The sequence below is a fragment of the Aethalodelphis obliquidens genome, unplaced genomic scaffold, assembly GCF_003676395.1.
Source record: "Aethalodelphis obliquidens isolate GAN/ISIS:26980383/991018 unplaced genomic scaffold, ASM367639v1 scaffold31, whole genome shotgun sequence".
NCBI classification, from domain to species: Eukaryota; Metazoa; Chordata; class Mammalia; order Artiodactyla; family Delphinidae; genus Aethalodelphis; species Aethalodelphis obliquidens.
In genome coordinates, this window is record NW_020837975.1 from 17079389 (window position 1) to 17087013 (window position 7625).

Below are 7625 nucleotides of genomic sequence, written 5' to 3' on the forward strand. Positions count from 1 at the left end.
GCTTCTGTGACCGTTAGGTCAATGGGAAGCTCAAGGTTGCATAGCCGGGAAGCGACAGCGCCAGGCTGTGAAGCCAGGCTGTGAAGCCAGGCTGTTTCACACCAAGTCCACACTTTTTATACTTTATTCCCAACACTGTAAGAGGAGTATTAAGGCATGGCTCAAGCCCTTACAGAACTTATAATACTTTGTAGCAGGCATATCTCAATTGCATGAGACAATAAAGCAGTGATTCCCACAAAGAACTAAGGCAACGGTAATAAAGACTAGGATATAGCTCTCAAACTACACAATTCTTTTGTCCAACAGCTACCATTCCAGCATCTTCTTATGCGTACATTCCAAAGCTCAGGAACCCCATGTTTCATCCCTGTTTCAAAGTGAGTGGATATGGGGGAAACAGATATGAAAATAAGTCCCTTCCCATCCCGACTATAGAAAACCTTTTCTGTGGGCATTCTGAACTGCAGGAAGTTTGAGCTATTTTGGGAAATTTGTCTTTAACTTCTCGAAAGTACCATTCACAATCACACATATGTTTTAAGGGACTTCAAAACAGCTTCAACTGAGTTTAAGTCTGCTTCCACCTTTTGAAAAAATCCTCAACTCGATTAATTAATTTTACCTACAACATGACACCTGGCAGTTGGTAATATAAAAGAAAAGGTACAGGACAGTGAACATTTTATAGGCAAAGGCAGAAAGTTCTCCAAGTTAGAAGCACAGCATGTGCAGACACACACAGAGTAGGAAGTCACTCGGTCTCCTTTACATTTGGTGCCATAATCGGGGAATCCAGGACCACCAACCCCAAGCAATACTATTTCTTTACAGCAATCTTGGCCTATTTATCTGACAAAAGAAGAGTGTAAAACTTTGTGTTGTGGAATGTTGACACTTTTTCATATCTAAGAGGGTAATTTATCAATGAATACTTGAGATGCATATTTTGAAAGGTATTTAATGGGCTGTGTGTTTTCATATTCCCAATATATACTACTTTCTAAGAGAGAGAGAGAGAGAAATGATGATCACTAAAGGGTGGTCCTTAGCATAACTGTGAAGTAGGAGGAGTTTATCTTTGGAAATACTCTACCTCCCTTTTCTGCATGTCTGTTATCCTGGGTGGCCAGGGGTGAGGAGCCCCCCCACCCCCGCCCACTCACTGAGCATCTTCAATGGGGCAGACTCGTGTGCAGTGCCTGCTCTATGTAATCTGTTTTGATCCTTACAACAAACAACCTTACAACACATGTATTCATCACCCCCATTATTCAGAGATCAGGAAACTAAGTCTCATAGAATTTAAGTGACACATCTAAAATACAGAAACCGGACAGAGACTACGGAGATTCCTCCACTGCGGTGCTCGTCTGGGTTTCCCCTGCCTGAACTGGGCTCCCCCCAACCTTAGGCACCCCCATCAGCTCTGGCACTATGGACCAGTTACCATCAAGCTGTTAAGGACAGGCCACCACTCGAGTTCATCCTCTTAGAATAGGCACAGGTCCCATTCCTATTCTGAAAGGGACCAGGCAGGCATGATTTTAACCCAATATGGCTCGAGTAGTAAAATTTGAGACAGGATGGCAGGACTTCAGAATGCCCAGACTCTTCAGAGATCATCTAGTCAACCTCTTCCCCCATGAATATGCAGATTTAAAATAACTAAGGCCTGAGAGGGGATGGGGTTTTGCAGAGGTCACCCAACAAGTCAAGTGCAGGGCCCAGATGAGAGCCAGAACTTCTCACTCACTCCCATTCTCTTTTATGGCATCAGCTACAAACATTCAAACACGGGGTAAAAATACACATTCTAGGCTACATAGGAATGATTTCAAGGTTATTAATTCACACTGGCTATTCAGAGTGCTGGCCAGACTGCCTGAGCTTGAACCCTGGGTGCCCTTCTTACTAACTGTGTGGCCTAGATAAGGTGCCCTCTCTTTGCCTTGGGTTCCTTAACCGTCATACGAGAATAACAATAGTATCCGCCTCGTGAGGTTATCATGAGGATCAAACGTGATAATCTGTGTAGAGCTCCACCTTCTTTATGCTTGGCATAAAGTAAGCACTGAATAAATGGTACATATGGTTGCTATCGTTTGAATTATTACCATTATGACTACTACTAGTTCAGATAATTGACAGTTAATACTTTCACTCTGGGGAAAGAAGGCAGCAACAACTCCCTGCTGTCAAATCATCCCCTTCTTCTCCAAAGGCAGCACTAGACAGTCTCAGGAATGAAGGTGAGTCAGATGAATGGAAGTTAGCACCAGGAATGAAGAAATTACCTTTGAAAATAAAAGTGCCTACAGAGTATTTTTATTTGGATGTTCAAAGTCAAAATTCCCCACCTTTCTCAAAACAACTCTTTCTCATTTTATAGTTGACCCTTGTACAACTCGGGGGTTAGGGGCGCTACACATACCCCCTTCTAAGAGGAAAATCTGAGTCTTGCTATCTCTGCCTCGAAAACAAAGGAATTGGTCAATGACTCACCCAAGGGCAGGAAGCTGAAACAGTTTGGAGAGAATCAGGACTCAAACCCCAGGTCTTTTGATTCCGTACATTGTGATCTCTAATCACAGCTCAAACCTGTGTTGTTCAAGGATCAACTGTACTTCCTTCCCCCCCCACCCCCCGTTTGGCTGAGATATAATTAACATAAAACACTGTATTAGTTTTAGGTGTATGTATATATTGTGAAATGATCATCATAATAAGTTTAGTTGACATCTACCATCTTACATAGTTACAAATTGTTTTCCTTATAATGAGAGCTTTTAAGATCTACTCTCTTAGCAACTGTCAAATATACAATACAGTATTGTCAACTATAGCCACCATGCTGTACATTACACCCCCAGAACATACGTATCTTGTAAGTGGAAGTTTGTACCTTTTGACCACCTTCACCCATTTTGCCCATCCTCCACCCCTTGCCTCTGGCAACAACAATCTATTCTCTGGATTTATGAGTTTGGTTTTTCTAGACTCTACATATAAGTGAGATCACACAGTACTTATATTTCTCTGACTTATTCACTTAGCACAATGCCATCAAGGTCCACCCATGTTGTTGCAAATGGCAGGGTCTCCTTTTTATGGCTGAATAATATTCCATTGTATATACACATATACCAGATTTTCCTTATCCACTCATCCATCAGTGGCCATTTAAGGTGTTTCCATATCATGGCTCGTATAGAAAATGCTGTAATGAACATGGAGGTGCAGGTATCTTTTCAAGTTAGTATTTTCATTTTCTCTGGATGAATACCCAAAAGTGGGGTTGCTGGATCATGTGGTAGTTCTATTTTTAATTTTTTGAGGAACCTCCATACCGTTTTCCATAGTGGCTGCACCAGTTTACATTCCCACCAACAGTGTAGGAGGGTTCCCTTTTCTCCACATTCTCACCAACACTTATTTGTGTCTTCTTCAGTTTCTTTCATTATTGTCATAGTTTTCAGGGAACAAGTCTTTCACCCCCTTGATTAAATTTATTCCTAGGTATTTTATTCTTTAAGATGCAGTTACAAATGGGATTGCTTTCTTAATTTCTCTTTCTGATAGTTCGCTATTTTAGGGTATAGAAATGCAACTGATGTTTGTGCATTGATTTTATGTCCTGCAATTTTACTGAATTTGTTTATTGGTCCTAACGGTCTTTTAGTAGAGTCTTTAGGGTTTTGTATGTATAATATCATGTCATTTACAAAGAGATAGTTTTACTTCTTCCTTTCTGATTTGAATGTCTTTTTTTTCTTGCCTAAATGCTATGGCTAGGACTTCCAGTACTATACTAAAGAAAAGTGGCAAGAGTGGGCATTCCTGATCTTAGAGGAAAAGTTTCAGTTAAAAGTCCCCGTCTTTCTTAAACCTAATCATTCTCCGTGACTTCCTATCTCAGTACAAAGCCTGACCATCTATCTAAACATCTTAAGCTTCTCATTCCACACTACCAGCCACTTGGTGACCTAGAGCCACTGATTCTCTCTCTGAAATGGTTTTCTGTAGGTCTCTCTTCTCTTTCCCCATTCTACCTGGTTCAGGCACAATTAATTTTACTTATTGTTTTTGGTCTGGACCGCTTTAGTGGTCTAAAATCTGAGCTCGTTCCTCTTTGCAACCCCACCTACTCACCGCCTCCAAAGTAACTTTTGCAAGATGAATTAGATCAAATCATTTCTCCCATACAGGCTGCATGGCTTCTCCTCCTCTGCAAGGTATATTCATAGCCCAGGCTCACTGAAACACCTCCTCCCAAACTTTCCTGCCACCTCCTCACTGCAGAACACCTACAAGTTCTTTGAACGTGACCTTTCTTTCAACGTGGAACACCTAGCTCCTTCTCTATAGAGATGCAGTCTGAACATGAACTTCTCTGCAAGCTCTTCCAGATTCCCTGAACCCTTTCTTCCCTGGGCTCCCACTGAGCTTGCTCCTATCTCCACTAAACACTCACCATGCTGATCTTTATCACTTAATTTTCTTATCCTTTTCTGCTAGATTGATTTCTGAACAACATGGGCCTCATTCTTGTAGCCTCTGGCACAGGGACTACATAGCACACAGTAGGTACTTAACAAATTAACTGCTGAGTAAACTGAGTGGATGGTACAGAAAATAAAAGGAATGGGAAAATGAGACCTCAGTGACAAAGTTGATCTCAATAAAGCTAATGTCTATAACCTACATGACTAACTGCAAACGATTATGCAAGTAGTTTTTAAAAGAATGTGATGCGTACTTGCAAATGACAAAGCTCTCAAGTTCCCACTTATGTCCGTTAACTGTTCATCACTGGAGAAAGAGAGAGCCACATCCTCCCTAATTTCGTTGGGTTCTGCAGGAGCTGCAAACAAGGCATTTGGAAAGCTCTTGGGATCCTGTAGCTTTAGTTGAGGACACATTCCCTCATAAAATTCTACGGACTGGACTCAAGTAGTAGGTGCTCAGTAAATGCTGATTCGATTTGCAGTGGATTTGAAAGCAAAGAGCAACTCACATTTTAGACTAACTCAACGCAGTGACTGATTGTACTTAAGAAAATAGTTCTAAAACTAAAGGAAATCAATGGGAGACTGAAAAGCAGCCAACTGTTCACTCCCCTGCCTTGTTCCACAGTCGATGCTTGTCTGCTTCTTGATCCTTTCTAGCTTCTAGGTTTTTCTTTTCTTTTTTTTTTAACATCTTTATTGGAGTATAATTGCTTTACAATGGTGTGTTAGTTTCTGCTTATCAGTTATACATATACATATGTTCCCATATCTCTTCCCTCTTGCGTCTCCCTCCCTCCCACCCTCCCTATCCCACCCCTCTAGGTGGTCACAAACCACCAAGCTGATCTCCCTGTGCTATGCGGCTGCTTCCCACTAGCTATCTATTTTACGTTTGGTAGTGTATATATGTCCGTGCCACTCTCTCACTTTGTCACAGCCTACCCTTCCCCCTCCCCATATCCTCAAGTCCATTCTCTAGTAGGTCTGTGTCTTTATTCCCATCTTACCCCTAGGTTCTTCATGACCTTTTTTTTTTTTTCTTAGATTCCATATATATGTGTTAGCATACGGTATTTGTTTTTCTCTTTCTGACTTACTTCTGACAGACTCTAGGTCCATCCACCTCACTACAAATAACCCATTTCGTTTCCTTTTCTGGCTGAGTAATATTCCATTGTAAATATGTGCCACATCTTCTTTATCCATTCATCTGTTGATGGACACTTAGGTTGTTTCCACGTCCGGGCTATTGTAAATAGAGCTGCAATGAACATTTTGGTACATGACTCTTTTTGAATTATGGTTTTCTCAGGGTATATGCCCAGTAGTGGGATTGCTCGGTCGTATGGTAGTTCTATTTTTTACTACATTGTGTTCCTGGAATGGAGGGGGTCAGTTAGCAAGTGTTGCCCTGTGCCTGTGATACATTTGCCTGTGTTTTGGGTTGATGTAATATGTGTGAAAGTTGAGCTGCGTTATTTAAAATGTCCTACTTTTCCTAAAGCCTCCCCTCCGTATGACAAGTGGGATTCTGGCTTAGGGAAGAGGGAAGGGTGGACTGGAATGCTCTAGCATCTTTCATCTCCAGTTGTGGGATATATGTTAAAGGGAGCTCAGAAACTTTTGTTTTTACTGAAAGGATACTTAAAAAAAAAAAAAGCGTAGGCAGCAGACTCATTAGATGACCACTGAACACTTCTATCCTAACGTACTAAATAGGAAAGATTCAAAGCATGCACTCTGCTATAATTCATTTTGGGATAAGACAAAGACAGCAGTGCCTTGGAGAATAAATCATTAACTAAAGTCAAACGGAGACACCCTGGAAACCAGTGAAACCAGGAGGCAGCCGAGGGATCAGGCAGCTGGGATTTTCCTGTTCCCTCTAGTGACTTCTAGAGAGAAGCATCCCACAGGCAGGAGGAACTCGGCACACTGCGCTCCCTTCTATTTCACTTTTCAAACTTGAAGTTATTTTTAGATGACCCAAGCCCGCTAATCCCAGGCAGGACAATTCCCAGTCCGCTGCGTCTCAAAGCACCTTCCCCTCCCCAGCACTTTCCTTAAAGCACTGGGAAAAAAGGCTCCGATTTCCCGTTTGCTCTCTGCGTACAGACCACCTCCCCTAATCCCCTCTCCAAATCTCAGTCCCGGGGACCACAGGCGTCATTCCCGCTCCTCCACTTATGCACCTGCTGCTGCTACTAGAAAGACGAACCCCTGGGCCACTAGGACTGGGGAAGGGGCTCCTTGAGACCCGCGCCCTCTAGAGGGGGTCAAGGGACCTCGGTCCTCACGGCCGCCGCGGGAGCTGAGAACTGGATCTGGAGACCACCCGCCGCCACGGCCACCGCCCCCGGCCCAGCCCCATACCCCGCCCGCTCTCGGCCGCCCCCCGCCACGGTCCCCCGGCCCGGCCCGGGCGCCGCGCGCAGCCCCGGCAGGACAGGACAGGACAGGACAGGGTGCCGGGACGAGCGGGCCGGCGCCGTTACATAACCGACCTGCTGGTCGTCCGCGATGCGTCGGTGGAGGCTGAGGCGACTGCTGGGCGGTCTGCCGGTCGGCGGAGCCGGCGACTGCTGGCGTGGCGCGGCTGCTCACCTGGCGGCCGGGCCGAGAGCGCGCGGGGACGGGCGCGGTGCCCGCGGGCCTGGGCGTGGGGCCGTGCGCGGCGCGCCCCGCCTCCCGGGCTCCGGCTCCGGCTCCGTGGGTCCGTGGGTCTCTGCCTCCCGCCCGCTCCTCGCCGCAACCTCAGCGGCCGTCACCCGGGACAAAGCGGCTCCGGGGAGGGGCCGAGCCGGCGGCTCTGGCAGGAGCCAGCGGAGATGGGCGCGCCCCCAGCTCCGACTCATCGCGCCAACCTCCAATCAGACCCCGGGAAACCGAGAGCCCCTGTCTGGCCTCCTCTCCTCCCCTCCCGCCTGACCCCGCGCCCTTCCCAGTCCCCCACGCACTCCCCTTCCCGGGCACTCCCCCTGCCCTCCGCCCCGGTGCCCAGGAGGGGGTGAAGACCCTCTGGGGACCGAGTTCAGGAGACGGTCCGTAGGAGCCCCGGGGGGGAGGGGCTCCTCGGGGTCACGGCCGGGGTGGTGGCTTCCTTGGGCGTCGGAG

General features: G+C 46.1%; 1 protein-coding gene across 1 annotated transcript in view; it reads right to left on the reverse strand.

Annotated features, from left to right (window-relative positions):
- RCAN2 (regulator of calcineurin 2) overlaps window positions 1-7253 on the reverse strand; it is a 267126-nt gene extending 259873 nt beyond the window's left edge. Inside the window, exon 1 of the mRNA XM_027127437.1 lies at window positions 7016-7253. The gene's annotated coding sequence lies outside the window, so the exon portion shown is untranslated. The remainder of the gene's footprint in view (window positions 1-7015) is intronic.
- Window positions 7254-7625: the final 372 nt, after the last annotated feature.